This window comes from Mytilus californianus, unplaced genomic scaffold (genome assembly GCF_021869535.1).
Source record: "Mytilus californianus isolate M0D057914Y unplaced genomic scaffold, xbMytCali1.0.p SCAF_60, whole genome shotgun sequence".
Lineage (NCBI taxonomy): Eukaryota > Metazoa > Mollusca > Bivalvia > Mytilida > Mytilidae > Mytilus > Mytilus californianus.
In genome coordinates this window covers 541,558-560,675 of record NW_026262713.1, presented here as the reverse complement: position 1 = coordinate 560,675, position 19,118 = coordinate 541,558, and the positions used below count along the sequence as shown (strand labels likewise).

Sequence of the window (19,118 nt, the reverse complement as noted above, 5' to 3'; positions counted from 1 at the left end):
TATATCATTTAAAAAACTACAAGAAGTGATAAAATATTCAAAGGGAAATTGTAAAGAAAAATTAACTACAAAGTTTCATAAAATTCTGTTGTGTACATGGTTTCAAAAGATTTGCAATGACAAACTGTTGCAACAGTATATTTAAAATGTTATGTTAAAAGGGCATATAACTCCTAGAAAAAAATTGAATCATTGAAACATAATTTTCTGTTGATATGCACATCTACCTAGTATGTTCTTATTTTCTACAAAGTTTCATTAAATTATTTTGTGTGGTTTCAGAGGAGTTGCGATGACAAGAACAGGACTGGCGGATGCACAGAAGGAAGGGACAAAACATTATACCCTATGCAACTTTGTTGCGTGGGGTTATTATAAGTCTTGATCACTAAATCCTTTGTTCTTCCACCAGAGGAGAGTCAACGACTATAGAAAACTATAAATGTGAGCAATTAAATGAAATACATACCTGCCACACATTGTCCACCAGTGTTAGGAAAATTATTATCATAGTAACCATTATTACAGGTACATTTTAGTCCTGACCCTCCATTCTTACAAACAGCATTAGGTACACATTCTATTGCATCATTATCCCTGGTACATGTTACACTAGACAGTAATTCTGAATCATATATATATATTTTACAATACAGCAAATCAATTTAAGTAACAAACTAATCTTAAAAAAACTAAATCAAAAACTTGTCAGTATGTTATTACAAACCTGGTAATTTAAGTCTAATTTGGTAGGTCTCATTCGGGAAAAGGGGATAAGTGATGCCAGTGTATCAAACTTTTAATCTATCACATCATATTTGTAATAGTGGCATTCATTTCATCACAAAAGGGTACAGAATGCAAACGGGGTAATAAATCAAAGAGCTGAAAGCTCTGAGGAAAAATGCGCCAATGTCTCTAATATTGGGATATTTTTGATGCAAGTCTTGATTTTCACATAATTTACCGACTGAATCTTAGGAGACTTTTCAGTTCATGGTAGGTAGGCTGACTGACAATAGAAAAGATATAAATAGTTTCAATATCTATGGCTTTTTTATTTGTTTGTCAAGATATATATATATATAAAAATTGCAGTTTTTATCCAACACAATCATAGGTTTGAACGTTGTTTTCAATTTAGACTTGTATATATATATATATATATATGTGAAGTGAAGATGACTATTGGTTGTTCTGTTGTACAAAGAAATAGCTTGACTACGTTTTCAATCTACAATATTCAAAGTAATACGTGAATTTGTTTCTTGCAATTTCATTATTCTTAAGTCAAGGATACATTAACAGACTATCCCCTTCTTTGTAGAATTATTTAACAAAATGATTATGAAGAGCCTGTAGTAAGCAAGCTCTTATACCCCATATAGTCCTTATTTAAGAGATAAGTTACAGGTGACCTAGTGACATTGTTATTTCTGTTACTTAAAGCATGATCAATTTCTGTAGATTTAGACAATAGTATTGTTATACTAGTTTGACAATTACAAACATAGTGACACCATCTATACAACTTATTGTTGATATATATATAAACTGAAATCTTAAAATGACAACATAAATTATTGCAGAATTATTTTTTTTCAAATGATTTAATGTTTGTTAGTCATTTATTTCAAATAATTAACCCGTACTAAAATAAGGAGATGTGGTATGATTGTAAATGACATATAACAGTCTGATAACTATCCACCAGAGTCCAAATAATGTGGCTGTTGGCAGTTATACGTCACTTTAAAGATCTCAACAATGAACAAAACCGATTCATTGTTTTCAGGCACCGCAGGAAAAAGAGGAGTTGTGGCTAATGGTGGCTTACAAAAAATTTAAGAAATATAATAATAATAATATAAATAAGAAAATAAGAGAGACAAAAAAGACAGGACTTTATATAAAGTGTTCCATAACTAATCCTTAGAGGAGCTGCTGATCTATACTTAGAAAAGAAAGATGTTGAGGACTTAGCCAGGGCGAGCAGAATTTTGAGACTTAGGAACAACAGAGTAGATGTGGGGACACCACATATATAGGCCAATCTGCCCTATTTGCTGCCACCTATTAAAATCAATGCCTAGGGTGGTAATTAAACCCATGTGCATTTAATCTGTTGTTCTCTATATATATGTATACATATATGATATATATTAAATGCAAAAAATGCAGCTGTAATGATGTAAATATGGTAATTTTACATCATTTTAGCCTCATTCTTTATAAGGACCTAGCTATACCTATTTCTTAGGCAAAGTGTATTATATAACTCTGAAAGCAATACAATCCAGTGTTCTCCCCAGGATTTTTTTATAGCTCTGTGGTAAGCTTGCAATATTAGATAGATCGATCACCTTAAGTTTCGTGTTTGCGACTTGATGTTACATTTATTTAACTACCATGTTGGTTATATTATATTAAATAGACAAAGACCTGCATGTTTTATACATGTGCCATGTGTATTAACAGAAATTCAAATAAGTGACATTTTTATTATTAAACTTTAAAAATTAAAATGTCTAGATAACTTAAATAATTTGATTTCATTACCACCCATCCCCAAATGTAGCACAGTAGGTATATCTTTTTTTCTCACTTTTAGTTGTTTGACTTATAAACTAGTTATATTATTTATATATCCTTTATAGCTTCATAATTTACTGACACATATTTAAAGAAGGTTTTCAATGACAAAATTGGAATTTTTTCAATAGCTTTTATTCACATCTATCAAATTACATTTTTGCAATTAAAATTGGTATATCCTTTTATATCAAAGTAAGAAATGGAATAACTCTTTCCATAAGTATACTGAAATGTTATTAAAGATATGTTTAAAAAAGGCTAACATATTTGATCATATTCCAAGATGAAGATGATAATAGAAATCTTTTTTTTTAAGAAGTCTTTTTTTTATTATCAAAGGTGGATTATCAATAAAGAAATGTTTGAAACCTTACAACCTGAAAGTTGTGTTTTGTAATTTTATGAATATTTGAATTATTGCCACCAGAAATATTTTACAAGATTTGACAATACTGGTTTTAGCACTTTTGTCCACCAAAATTGTCTCCCTTATGCAACTTCCTGTTTACACTAATAAAATTGAGAATGGACTAATATCTGTTTCTCTATGAATCATTAAATGCCATTCCTAATCCAACCCATCCACTGTTAACATTGATTTTAAAATAATATTCAATTAATAGATTTTGAAAAGTGGATGGTAAATCTTGATATTTTATATTTATTTACATGAATTTTTCATTTAGTTATCCTCTAATTGATTTTGAAAATAACGATGCGAGGACAAGTAATTGTAAAATACGGGCTTGTAATGAATTCCTGGACAACGGGAATGTTTTTTTCAAAACAATACAGGTTCAACAGTTTAGATGTAAACTCGAAAAAGTAATGAAATAATCGTAGATGTTTCAAAAAATGGACGAGACCACGTTGTTAGAGGTAAAACTGTCCTAAATACTTTTAGTATGATTTATTGAGCAGTGTCTACTCCTTTCATAAAGTTTCTGCACCTTTTAATTCTTTTTAAAGTGAAAAAATCCAGAAAGTAATAAAGTCTTTTTGACAGAAAAACTTCTGCAAAAGCCAGCATTTTTTTCTGTAATTGAACTGGCCCCTGAGATATTTGACCTATGTCTGCAGCTATAACTTTGTAAAAAAAATACATACGCACCGCGTGGATATAACTGTATTACCTACTTTTGATTCTTAAAAACTTCTTAAATCTTAATAAAGAGCATTATCTTTTGTATGGATATATCAAGATGATTCCGATTATTATTTTTTTAATGATTTTAAATTTCAGCTGACAAGTTAGGTTGACATTCTTTCAAGAACTATTTTGTCTAGCGGCTGGTTATCATTTGCATGTAAAAAGTTCAAAAACCATACCAAAACGGATCTATTTATATTCTGATTTTTTTACGGATTGTAAAGTCATGCACATAAAAGCGAAAGCTCATATAAATATGAAAAATATACCAAAGGGATAGCTCAAAATACCATTTAATAACAATGATCATATATGGACAGGTTAAGAATGAAATTCTGTATAGTACATGAGTATGTAAAATACGGAACTGACTTTGGAAAGCGGCTTGAAAGCTGGTCAACGGTATAGAAAAATTGACTGCGTCATTTTCCAACAAGAGTGCACACGCTGAAATGTCTCGCCTTCTTTACTAATTATTGATATTATGTTGACAGTCCTAAATATAAAGCTTTATTACAACTGTCACATGAACTTAACATTAACCAAGTAAACTAAACATTGACCAATGAACCATGAAAATGAGGTCAAGGTCAGATGAACCACGCTAGGCAGGCATGTACAGCTAACAATTCTTCCATACAACAAATAAAGTTGACCTATTGCTTATAATTTAAGAAAAACAGACCAAAACACAATTAAATGCTTCGCTGGGCGCAGCTTAATACGACCGCATAGGTCAAACCCTGAACAGTTGGGGCAAGTATGGACACAACATTCAAGCTTGATACAGCTCTGAATTTGGAATGTGATTAAATATTTGACATAGCATAGGTTTCTGACACAGAAAGAATGTGGTCTAAGAACTTGATTTTTAATAATTTACCTATTATGGTCCAATGTCCAAAATCAAAATACATGGTTAGATTCAGCATATCAAAGAACCCCATATATTCAATTTTTGTTGAAATCAAACTAAGTTTAATTTTGGACCCTTTGGACCTTAATGTAGACCAATTTAAAAAACGAGACCCAAAATTAAAAATCTAAATACACGGTTAGATTTGGAATATCAAAGAACCCCAATAATTCAATTTATGATGAAATCAAACAATGTTTAATTTTGGACCCTTTTGACCTCAATATGAACCAATTTGATAGCAGGGCCCACAAATAAAAAATCTAAATACATGGTTAGATTCAGCATATCAAAGAACCCCATATTTTCAATTTTTGTTGAAATCAAAAAAGTTTAATTTTGGACCCCGACTTGGAACAACTTGAAAACTGGGCCCATAATCAAAAATCTAAACACATGTTTAGATTCAGCATATCAAAGAACCCCAAGAATTCAATTTTTGTTAAAATCAAACTAAGTTTAATTTTGGACCCTTTGGACCTTAATGTAGACCAAATTAAAAAACGGGACCCAAAATTAAAAATCTAAAAACACGGTTAGATTTGGCATATCAAAGAACCCCAATAATTCAATTTTTGATGAAATCAAACAATGTTTAATTTTGGACCCTTTTGACCTCTATATGAACCAATTTGATAGCAGGCCTACAAATAAAAAATCTAACTACATGGTTAGATTCTGCATATCAAAGAACCCCATATATTCAATTTTTGTTGAAATCAAACATAGTTTAATTTTGGACCCCAATTTGGACCAACTTGAAAACTGGGCCAAAAATCTAAAATCTAAATACATGGTTAGATTCAGCATATCAAAGAACCCCATATATTCAATTTTTAAAAGTTTAATTTTGGACCCCAACTTGGACCAACTTTAAAACTGGGCCCATAATCAAAAATCTAAACACATGTTTAGATTCAGCATATCAAAGAACCCCAAGAATTCAATTTTTGTTAAAATCAAACTAAGTTTAATTTTGGACCCTTTGGACCTTAATGTAGACCAATTTAAAAAAACAGGACCCAAAATTAAAAATCTAAATACACGGTTAGATTTGGCATATCAAAGAACCCCATAATTCAATTTTTGATGAAATCAAACAAAGTTTAATTTTGGACCCTTTTGACCTCAATATGAACCAATTTGATAGCGGGGTCCACAAATAAAAAATCTAAATACATGGTTAGATTCAGCATATCAAAGAACCCCATATATTCAATTTTTGTTGAAATCAAACAAAGTTTAATTTTGGACCCCAATTTGGACCAGCTTGAAAACTGGGCCAAAAATCAAAAATCTAAATACATGTTTAGATTCAGCATATCAAAGAAACCCATGTATTCAATTTTTGTTAAAATCAAACAAAGTTTAATTTTGGACCCCTTTGGACCTTAATGTAGACCAATTTGAAAACTGGACCCAAAATTAAAAATCTAAATACACGGTTAGATTCGGCATAACAAATAAATAAATGTGGTCAAAGATTTTACAAATCTAATGCGCCATACTGTGCAATTAAAGATTACTTTTTGAAATTTTTCAATATTTGAAATTTGAAAAAAAAAATAATATTTGAAGAATAATTCTTTTTAATTTCCGAAATCTGAAATGAGAAAAAATTGACCCCCCACAATTTCTTTTTACCCCCCCCCCCTTTTTTTCCCCCAAAAAATTCGTTCCCTCAAGATATGGTCATAATCTCAATTCAAATTTCCAATAGAGTTTGCAACCATAATTACCCATTTAAATTTACCATAGTGATAACTTAATCTATTTTATAATAGAATTTAAAATATAGTGTCAAAACTTTCATATGGATTTTTTTGTAAAAAAAAAAGATGCAACATTTGCAGATATTTTGACTGGTCTTCCTTTATAAATATGCATTTCTTTAAACATAATTTAAAAGCAGTGTAAGGGAAGTAACCAAAACGTTGTATTTGGATTATATCCCTTACTCTGTTTTAAATTATCTTAATTGTTCATTAACCATTACTTTATACATAATTTAAAAGCAGTGTAAGGGAGATAATTTCAATGATGTATTTGATTTATCTCCCTTACACTGCTTTAAATTATGTTTTGTACTAAAGTATTTGTCCATTAATTAGGACAACCTTGTTTTTCCCCCTTTTTTGCCCCTAATTCCTAAACGGTTTGAGCCATAACCCCCCCCCCCCCCCCCCCCCCCCAAAGCAAATCCTAACCATCCCTTTGTGGTATGGAAACTTGTAGTATAATTTCAGAGAGATCCATACACCTTTCCACAGTTATTGTCTGGAAACTAGAAAATGCTTATTTTTGGCCCCTTTTTGGCCCCTAATTCCTTAACTGTTGGTACCATAACCCCCAAAATCAATCCCCACCTTCCTTTTGTGGTATTGAACCTTATGGTAAAATTTCAAAGAGATCCATTCACTTAAACTAAAGTTAGAGTGCGAAAACCAATGTGTCTTCGGACGACGACGAAAACGCCAACGTCATACCAATATACGAACGCAAAAATTTTTTGCGGTCGTATAAAAACTTAACATTGAGCAATGAACATTGAAAATGAGGTCAAGGTCAAATAAAACCTGCGTGACTGACATATAAATCATTAAATATTTCCATACACCAAATATAGTTGAACTATTGCATATAGTATTAGAAAAAAAAGACCAAAACTCAAAAACTTAACTTTGACCACTGAACCATGAAAATGAGGTCAAGGTCAGATGACACCTGCCAGCTAGACATGAACACCTTACAATCATTCCATACACCCAATATACTAGACCTATTGCTTATAGTATCTGAGATATGGACTTGACCACCAAAACTTAACCTTGTTCACTGATCCATGAAATGAGGTCGAGGTCAAGTGAAAACTGTCTGACAGGCATGAGGACCTTGCAAGGTATGCACATACCAAATATAGTTATCCTATTACTTATAATAAGAGAGAATTTAACATTACAAAAAATCTTAACTTTTTTTTCAAGTAGTCACTGAACCATGAAAATGAGGTCAAGGACATTGGACATGTGACTGACGGAAACTTTGTAACATGAGGCATCCATATACAAAGTATGAAGCATCCAGATCTTCCACCTTCTAAAATATAAAGCTTTTAAGAAGTTAGCTAACGCCGCTGCCTCCGTCGCCGCCGGATCACTATCCCTATGTCGAGCTTTCTGCGACAAAAGTTGCAGGCTCAACAAAAATGGTGCCTATGGCAATCCCAGTAACCGCGAATTTCACAAACCATTATAAAACATTTCACATCAAATAAATCACACTTATATTGGTCATTTTATATGACAATATATATCTACTTCAAGATAAAACTCATCAATTCATTGTTTTTGTTGAACGTTTTGAATTATGTGGTTCACTTATTGAGCAGTTCTGATAGTTTTTCAGTCAGACACTTCCAAAATCCATAAATCTCGCAAAGTCGCGTAAAGTTCAGGATTTTATCAATTTTATACTGAAAAGCCTATCAGATTCATTTCCCGTTAATATACTGTTCCCTGGAAATATCGATGATAAATTATTCACTTGCAGGTTAATAATTGGACCTCATTGAATCCGTATTCATGTCAACTTCAATTTAACCCCTTAGCTAGAGAAGGGTTACACATGAATTAGGCGTGTGCAATTATTACAAGGAAAAGAATGTCAACATTGATAGTGAAACAAGGGTAAATCATTTGATTGACTGATTTGATCCACAAAAACTCATTCTTATATACAGGTAAAACGATGATTAACATATATTTTTAACCTATAATATAAATCAAACAGACCTAAAAAAATCCAATTGCACGGCTATTTATATCCATATTTATGTTTATATTGGGTTATATGACCTTCAGCAGTCTTCGGAGGTCATCTAGATAGTTAATTAGATAGGGTCTTAACTAAAATACACACCAAATGCTGATAAATATTATCAATCCCATACATTGAAAATTGTTTATTTTAGACTTTTTATAATTTGGATATACGTTTTAGTATGTTATAAGTCAAATATGAGAATTTGAGTCAAATCGTTGAACATGTATTTGACAGTTAAAATTGTTTAACATTTTATTTTTATTTAATGCCTACTTAAATAGTTTTTCAGGTGTACAGGCTGTACATAAACATTACAAATGGATAAAAGAGAGGCGAAAGACACCAGAGGGACATTCAAACTCATAAGTCGAAAATAAACTGACAACGCCACGGCTAAAGAAAAAGACCAACAAACAAACATTAGTACACAAAACACAAGATAGAAAACTAAAGACTGAGCAACATGAACCCCACCAAAAACCGGGGGTAATCTCAAGTGCTCCAGAAGGGTAAGCAGATCCTGCTCCACATGTGGCACCCATTGTGTTGCTCATGTTAGTACAAACCCGGTAATAAGTCTCATTCGGGAAAAGGGGACAGGATTGTAGTTACGACATTAGGAACATATCCGCTATTATCTGTGAAACAGATATTCCATAACTGTCAACCAACTCGTGATGGCGTCCGTAAAACTTACGAAGGGATGTGACATTTTCATTCTGTATTGAATATCCAGTATGTGTTCAATTATCTTTAATCACCTAATTACAGTAAACAATCATTAACAGAGGTGATAAAACTGCCAAGGCAAAGTATTTAAGTTTATCCCATTGTCAGTTAATTAGAGTGTTACACAATCAGGTAACACTTTTACCGGAAATGCCAATAGGAATGTAATTTGAAAATTTTATGTTTTGAAAAGGCAGAGGGGTGCATTTTTTTTGTTTTGGAGGGCGAAAGGGCGGGGGTCCTTCTATATTGGGCTGGCGAGAACACTGCTTCATACATACAACAGAATAACTATCACAACATTTTGTATGCATAAAAATAGTACTAACTTTTTCAATTATTTCATATTCTCAACCTAAAAACATATCTTTAAGATAAAATTGCAGATAAAAAGAATAATGATATTTCATTTTTTCGATTATGACTTCATCAGCTCAAATATCAGCTTACCCATGCAAGCTCGCTAGATATTCTTGCTGATAAGTCAGTATCAAAAACAAAAAATGCCACTATTCTATATATACTATAGCCTATAAAAAATAACCAACCAGCAAATTTAATACATATCAGAGTTTAATTAATCTATTATTAACATACATGTATCCAGTTATCTGGAAGTAGATATGTAACACAACTGAAAAAGTCATACAAATAAAGATAATGCTATGGCCTTGCATTCCCATTGACAGATACCTCATATCTATTTTTTTACGACTACTACAACAAAGAAAACTACATACCTGGTATACAGGTTCCACCAGAATCAGCAAAGTTACTGTCATAAAAACCGTTTGAACAGGTACATTTTAGTTCTGATCCATCTCTCTGGCATACAGCATAAGGCACACACTCAGTTGTAATATTTTCCTTAGTACATATTACACTCAAAGCTATCTCTAAAATATAAAGCATATTCTAATATCATTTCCAAATTTGTACATTTAAAGTTTAAATTACTCCATATCTTGCACATGTTGTAAGCAGATGTTGTAAGACATTTAAGTTATATGTACACATACATGTAATAGACTGTGAAACTCAGATCAGGAGATTGGGAAATTTTGGTCAGGAGCTTTTTTAACAACATTTTTGTCCTAAATGTAACCATCTGATGTAAAATTGTCTTTTTGTGTTTTTTTTCTTCAATCTTCCATCTGAATGTAATATATCAATGTGTTTACAGTAGCTTTGTAACCTGTCTATTTGAATGATTTCAGTTGAAAGAATTATTGAAAAGATTCTGTTTCTGGTTTTGTTTTTTTAAGGAATTGTCAGAAAATTTCCTCCATTTGTCTTAAAAGTAAATCTTGTCTTGCTGATCATTTTTGATTATTTAAGTTTCTATCTATCTATTATAGTTTTTAAGATATTAGGCAAAAACACTAAAAATTGGTAAAAATGGTCATCAAAGGGCAATAACTCTAATAAGGAGTTGATTGATGATTTTGACTATGCAAACTTATTCCTAGATCTTGTCTTACTGCTAATTTTTGCAACTTAAAATTTCTTTCTATCTATTATAGTTTTCAACATAAAAGGCAAAAATGAAAAACTGGTAAAATTTGTCATTTAAGGGCAATAACTCCCATAAAAAGTGGCGGGACAGTTTGAGCGTGTATAAACAATTGGTAAAGCCAACATGCTGAACATTTTTTACCTGTCAGATTTTCTCTATTTATAATGGTTTTCAAAATAATAGACAAAACATGCATTTTACCCTTTTGTTCTCTTTTTAGCCATGTTAGGCATCTTGGTTGGCAGGTGGGGTCATCGGACACATTTTAAAACTAGTTACCCCAATGTTGATTATGGCCAAGTTTGGTTAAATTGGTCCAGTAGTTTCAGAAAAGATTTTTGTTAAAGCTAACGGCAGATGAAGATGATGGACGAAGAAAGACGACTGATGAGAATGGATGGCAGACGCCAAGTGGTGAGAAAAGCGCATTTAGCCCTTTTGGCCCGATGAACTAAAAATATACAAACCTGCAGCACATTGTCCACCAGAGGCACTAAAATTATCATCATAGTAACCAGTATTACAGGTACAAGCTCCACTCTTACATACAGCATTAGGTACACATTCTGTTGCATCATTATCCCTGGTACATGTTACTCCTGACTGTAGTTCTGCAATTAGAAAAGAGAAAAAATAATTTTCAAACTCATCTGCAACAAAGAAAGTAAAAGATTTCTTTTTGTAAATTTTTGTTCAGTACTGACCTGTTTACTGCAATCTTCATAGGTTTTATTTATTACTGTGGCTTGACTGTGAGTGTTGCTCTTTACCTATTGTAGTTTATTTAAAATTCTGACCAAATTGCAATTTGTTTTATCAAACCAAACTGTTCAACTGGTCAGAATTTTTTACAATCTGCAGTAGAAAACACAACAAAGTGATGAAAGTGCAAGGTGATAAAATAAAGCATACAGTCAAACCTGCCTTAACAACTACCTGTATTGAACAACCACATGCTGTTAAGGACCACTTTTCAAGCCCCCCTCCCCCCAATAGATTTCCCTATATATTTTAACTGTACTAAGAGACCACCTGCTTAACACATCCAGTGACCGCATTAATTTGTTTAAAACGACCACATGCACTGTATTAAACGACCACAATTTACTTGGAAGGATCAACGACTTGCGAAAAAGTGTAATCATACCGTCATTTTGAAGATTGATGTTGACTTTCCTCTCGTTTAAACTCGGCTGATTCCGTTGCGAGATAAGCAGATTCATCCGAGGATTGACATTCTAAGTCAGAATCAACCGATTTTAGAAGATTAGTTACCACAAAGTTCAACAATCAGGAGGTCTATTACCAAGCCATAGATCACTTACTGCTAATTATTTTTAAGTTCAACTCGTGTTTGCAGTGAAACTGGTTATTCAAACAGAGCTATTGGCAGTTATATGATTGTGACAAAAAAAGTCAAAAATGACGATGATGAAGTTTATGATTACACTATATAACTAGCATGGCTAGAGAAATAAACTTTTCTTGACAGTTATAAGTTAAAATGAACAAGCGACCAAATGATATTTTTAATTGAATAAAAAGTATTTGAAAGTCATTGCATAATGAGACAATTTATATAAAATCTTGAAGAACATGTGAGGGCTCTGCACCCTGGGGTATTTTCACAGGAATTAGTTTGGACTTAATGTAACAAGAACCTTGTCTTGTGATGTATGAACAAATTAAAACAAAATACAATCAAAGCCTTAAAGGCAGCTGTTAAAGCAATTGCTGCCTAGGTAATGTGTTTGTGACTTTTATTTTTCATCCACATGTAAAAGATTTAAACCTGAGAGGAGTCTTATCTAGTGAGAAGTAATGATGTTTTAACTTTAAATCAATATAAGACTTATCTAGCAGAAAGTCATTTTTACAATGTTAACATTTCCCACGGTGACGACCTGTTTACCCGGCTTCTGGGGAGGCAAATATATTTGTGGAAATGTATAACTCTTCAAAAAAAAACATAACAGATTATCCCCTTGTAGAGTGTTTATTACTGAATAATTATTAACATGACAATCCATGCACCTGGCTTCATTATCTCTATGGCTTCTATTTTAATTTTAAGTATATCATAATTGATTTAAATTTAACCATTGAGTTGATGATTTCAACTTTCCTGACACGAGTTTTCTACCGAACTATAGTTTTTTACAATAAAAATCATGCATTCATACATACTGATTAAAGATTTGAAGATGGGACCGGCTTCTGAAATTTATCTAAGAACTGGCTAACGCTTAACCCCTTTCATTACTAATGACATAATCTCATAATCTAATAAATTAATGCAACATTTACTGATTTTAAAATAAAGAAATTAATTTACAGTTAAAAGTTTCATGAAGTCATTGTCAATACACTTGATGATTTTCTGCATAGGATTGTAAATCAAATATTTAAAACACTCATGTAGTACAAAAGAAGTCATTCAAACTCCTGTTTGTTTCTTTACTTTTTTCTAATTCTTCTTTCAAAACGTCTTTCTCGGTTGGGCTTTGTAATAGAAATAAGACAAAAGTATTTTTGTAAATCAGCAGTGCTTTTCTTCTGAGGCTGTGTGAGAACCTTCTTCCAGATGAAAATTCATATGCCATGATCACGATTTGTAAAATTCAAATGTTCCAAACAAGTTCAAAATTTAGCATGTTTGCAATGCAGCCCAATAATCATGAGAAACAAAGATTTTGATTGGCTGATCATGATTGTCTACCTGGGGAAAAGTTCAAAATCAGACAATATTTTGTTTGGTCTACAAATTCACAAAATCAGGCAGGGCGAATTAAAAGAGTACAGGGTGTCAGTCGGGAAAGGGCGGGCGGACCGCCGTATGAATACGATCAAACTGGTACACGGTCAATGCTAGAGAGATCTATTTTTAAACCATCAAATGAAAAGACGATGGTCATGCATTGTGTAGGGTCATTATGACATTTGACACTGTCTCGAGATCTTGATTTTTACATAACTATAATGGCGTAGTGATTTTACGATAATTTTATGAATGAATGAAGATTTTATGAATGAACAAGAGCAACTTGACCTCTTTCAAAAAAGAAACACGAATTATTATAACATTTAACCGTATAAGGTATAATTCAGTCAAATTTTCAATATTAAATCAACAACTGACTTGTTTCAATATTTTGATGAAACGTCTCAAGAAGGAAATCGCAGGTTTAAATAAATGCACTTTCTTACTCTGCCTTCTACGTTCTTTGATAAGTCAAACGATTGTCCTCTTAAATACAAAAATACATCTAAAAGAACATATGTTGAAACTTCACAAACCCACTGTTGTTTTTCAACTGTTCCAATAAATGTCCTACTGCCTGTTGATACATTTATTTTTGGCATTGCACAAGTCATGTCTTCTTTGACTGTCCATGACCTTAAAATACTAAATCCCTGGGATGTGTTTTAGTTGATTTTAGTCTCTGATGCATGATTTTTTTATTATTAATTGTTTTTGGCTTTTAACTAGCTGTCAGTAACTGCAAGTACTCTCAAATTGTACTTTCTTGTTAATTTGACCTGTTGATACTATTTGTAATGCTTTTTTGTTATTTAATGTTTTACTTATTCAGGGTTATATCTGGTCTATATACCAGCTTTGATAAGTGTTTGGTATTACTATAAATTTTCACTTCTTCGAACTTATATATGAACATCAAAATTATTTATTTTGTAAAAATAATTCCTTTCTCCTTTTAAACTGTATACCTAACAACAAAAATATTTTCATTTACCTATGTATAATATTATTGTAAATGGCGGATTTTTGATTAAGGTTATTGTTGTTTATCTGAAATTGTTTAACATTTCACAGCGGTATAATACTGTTACTTTAATTATTCATCCCTTATTTTATTGATTTTGTATTTACATTGTATCATAGATCAAATTCATTCGTTCAGTGTATGTTCACTTGTGTTAATATGTCTTTTGCTTGAGTTAAGCCATTTCAATTGATATTTTATAGTGTGTCTTTCTATGTTGTGATGTTACACTATTGTTTCAGATAAGGGTGAAGGTTTGGTACCATTGAAACGTTTAAACCCCCTGCAATTGTTTGCACCTGTCCTAATTCAGGAATCTGATGTTCAGTAGTTGTCGTTTGTTGATGTGGTTCATAAGTGTTTCTCGTTTCTCGTTTTTTATATAGATTAGACCGTTGGTTTTCCTATTTGAATGGTTTTACACTAGTAATTTTTGGGGCCCTTTATAGCTTGCTGTGCGGTGTGAGCCAAGGCTCCATGATGAAGACTGTACTTTGACCTATAATGGTTTACTTTTATAAATTGTGACTTGGATGGAGAGTTGTCTCATTGGCACTCATACCACATCTTCTTATATCTATTGTGACTTGGATGGAGAGTTGTCTCATTGGCACTCATACCAGATCTTCTTATATCTATTCCATTTGAAAACATACAGAGGATTTTTAGAATGATAGATGAGGAATCAGTTTTATCTGCTCAAAAACTTTGGCTTGATCGATCTGGGTCACAAAGATGGCTATATGCTATAGCTTGAAAAATTGCTTTAAAATGTGCTCCACCACCTGGAGCAGCTTGATACGACCTCAGTGGTCGAACCCTGAATAGTTGGTGCAAGTATGGACACAACATTCAAGCTTGATACAGTTTTGAATTTGAATTGTGATTAAATATTTGACACAGCATAGGTTTTTGATACAGAATAAATGTGGTCTGAGAATTTAAAAATTTGAAAATGGACATTAACCTTTTACGGTTTAATATCCAAAATCTAAATACAAGTTTAGATTCAGCAATCAAAAATCTAATGACATATATATATATATAGTTTAATAAGTAGAAGTGAATTGAAAATGAATGAAGAGGTGAAATAAGATAGAAATATTTCATCTGTATTTTCCTTAGCATGTATCAACCTGTTAAAAAGAAGGGGGTGGTGGGGTAACTGCTATTTGTAATAGCACTATACTTTGATTTTTGGCCCTAAATTCTTAACAATTAAAGCCATGACCCCCAAAATTGACCCCAACCTTCCGTGTGTAGTAATGAACCTCTTGGTACAATTTCAAAGAGATCCATTGACTAATACTTATATAAGTATTTGTCTAAAAACCAGAAAAACCTCCCCCCCTCCTTTTTTTGCCCCTTTGTGGTAAGGAACCTTGTGGTTCAATTTCATAGAGATCCATAGACCAATACTTAAGTCATTGTCCATTAACCACAAAAACCTTGTTTTTCCCCCTTTTTTGCCCCTAATTCCTGAACCGTTTGGGCCATAACCTAAAAGTCAATCCTAACCTTCTCTTTGGGGTATGGAAACTTGTGGTACAATTTCAGAGAGATCTATACACTGTTACACAAGTAATTGTCCGGAAACTAGAAAAATGCTTTTTTTGGCCCCTTATTCCTAAACAGTTGGGACCATAACCTCCAAAATCATTCCCAACCTTCCTTTTGTGGTATTAAACCTTGTGTTTAAATTTCATAGAATTCCGTTCACTTATACTAAAGTTATTGTCCGAAACCAAATGTCTTCAGACTACAACGACGACAATAACGACAACGTGATAGCAATATACGAACGCAATTTTTTTGCGGTAATATAAAAAGGCATGGAAAAATTTAATTACATAATGAACAGTTCTCATAATTAATCATAGTGGATATACATACGAGACCAATACAGTATTCTTTACTTACAATAGTACATTCAAAAGTTATAATGCACATTAATGCTTCCTTCTATTCAAATTTTGGAACCTGTATTCAAAGACCACCTGTATTAAGAGACCACTTTTGCCTTCTCTCTTGAGTGGTCTCTTAATACAGGTTTGACTGTACTTACAATCCTATGAGACTTCTATTCCACTTCAATGATATTATGAAGAATCAGTCTAACAATATCTATACCAATTTTATTGTAATTGTCATGCAAGAGGTGATGGGTAGTAATTTTTGAATTGCTAAAAATGTCCCAATTTTTTTCTAGTTTTTGAATTATTTCTAATGAGATGGTGTTTTTCTATGCATGCTATACAAAGCTTTCTTTAAATTAATCTCTTGTAAAAATACTTGGTGAAATAAATTTGAAGCTTGAATATATTCTCTTGAAGTTTTACTGTGCTTATTCAGTAGGCTTTGACTGTGTTTTTCTACAGCAGTTTGTTAAATTTTCTGACCAGTTGAACAGTTTGGTCAGAATTTTAAATAAACTGCAACAGGTGAAGAGCAACACTTACTTACTGGTAATAGCTTGACATTGTATTAGTACATAAAAAAAGAAAATTTATTTTGACAATTATTGACAAATTAAAAAACTCTTTTTATATATATATCATAAAATCAAGTTCATAGTGACAATTTGCAACAGTAAATATTTAGTTTAGTAGAATTATAATCTGTTTATAAGATAAGTACTGTCATTGTTACCAATCTTTGAGTACAAACCTGGTACACAAGTTCCAGCAGCAGTGTTTACATCATTATCATAGTATCCAATAGAACATTGACATCTGAGGTCTGATCCTACACTCTGACATGTTGAGTAAGGTACACATTCATCTGCAGATCCTGACACTGTACATATTGCTCCCAACGCTATCTCTAAAAATCATTCAAGTTTTTTTTTTTCAAAATTTGCTGAATCTTTTTAAAATAATGTAATTCAATTGTTGTTAATCTTTAGGATCATGGTCTTGCTTCAGGTATCAAATTAAATTACCTTATTGTCTAGTGAATTCAGCTTAAATACTGCCAAACCTCTTTTTAATTACAACAGAAATAAATCTATCCTGTTTCATTGCAGAAAACCTATCTGCACAAGATATTAAACTTGCAAACTGTAGAATATGTGTTATCAAATCATATGCTGATTTAGTTGAATGAAAGGTTGACAACAGGGGTAACACAACACCATGCTAGTAGGTATTATAATGAGCAGAAGGTTGGGTGAAGTTGGTGAATCGAAAAACAGCAGTTTCTGTAAAAATGTTTTTTTACAAACATTTTCTTTATACTTTGGACTTTCAAAATATAAAATAAAAATTCAATTTTCCGTTTTCTATCCATTTCCCAAATGAATTGACTGTTTCATTTTTTGCGGAAAATTGAACTTGTTTTATATTGTGGTAATTCTGATTTCTGAAACGTTGTGTTTAAAAGCAAATTTACATTGCTGCTTTACTTAATAGAGAGGTGAATGATACCAAAGTGATATTCAATCTCATAAGTGGAAAACAAACTGACAACGCCATGGCATTGCTCTCGGCTCCGCTATAGTGTCGTAACCGTATTATGACGTCACGCTTTTCGAGTCTGTCGTAAAGATTGTTGATTTCTAAAATGACAGCCCACTCAAAAGAAAAGCAGGTGCCTTTTTTTGTATTGGATTGCAAAGCCTATGTACAAATTAAAACACAGTAACATATGTAATTGATATTATAACAATGTCGAAGCATACCGATGACAAAAAATTACATGTTATGAAAAGAAGGTCTTTCCCTCTCATCATGAAATATTTTATAGATTTTGTGAATGCAAACATAAACCATAATTGATTTGACCTTAAAGCATGTTCTTTCAAGTTTTCAATACAAATTTGGGTGCAAAAAGGTATTTCTTGAAGTAAAAATGAACTTTGTTTACAAATTACAGGATCATTTTGTGTACATTTCGGCTATTTTATACGCCATATTTTTTTTTAAATAAAAAAAATTGTTACATACGGCACATAAACTGACGGCCAATGATTTACGGACAGGTGTCTGGCTTAAGGTGGCCGTCAATATTCATGGGGTTGGGTTGCACAACTCAGATACTAAAATCAAAGGCACTTGTTGTCTCTGAAAAAATTACCTATAAACTTAACGTGTTATATCACAGTATATAGGTAAAAAAAAAACCTGAGACAAGTGCCTGTGACTACAGTAGTGGTAAAAAGTCGGCGATTTTTGGAGTTGACTATTTTTTCCGATATCTGTCCGATCCAAAAATTTACATGGGCTTCCTTTCATTCATACTTACATTACGGCCTTATCGTTTTTTGTAACTTTTATACATTTTAGATATATCAGTAAATACCTTTAAAAACAGTTCAAATCAATGGCAGATAATGAAAGTATGATATTTTTTTTTAACTATTTTGTCTTTATTAAAGGGGAATTAGCTTTCAAATTCATGTTCTCAGCTTTGACTCAAATTCATGTTCACCGATTTGTCTCAAATACATGTTCACCGATTTGTCTCAAATTCATGTTCACCGATTTGACTCAAATTCTCATATTTGATTTATAACATACTTTATATTGTGTCATTGATCAAACTTATTCGTTCAGTGTTTATTTACTTATTTTTGTGTATTGTCTTTTTGATAGAGTTAAGCCATTT

The 19,118-nt window shown here is 32.0% G+C and overlaps 1 long non-coding RNA gene across 1 annotated transcript; it reads right to left on the bottom strand.

Annotated features, from left to right (window-relative positions):
• Positions 1 to 475: 475 nt before the first annotated feature.
• LOC127707260 (uncharacterized) lies at positions 476 to 17,322 on the bottom strand. Its single transcript, XR_007984736.1, has 4 exons — positions 17,181 to 17,322; positions 11,196 to 11,339; positions 9,953 to 10,108; positions 476 to 625 (listed from the first exon to the last, which is right to left on the bottom strand). It is a non-coding gene; the product is annotated as an uncharacterized LOC127707260 (long non-coding RNA).
• Positions 17,323 to 19,118: the final 1,796 nt, after the last annotated feature.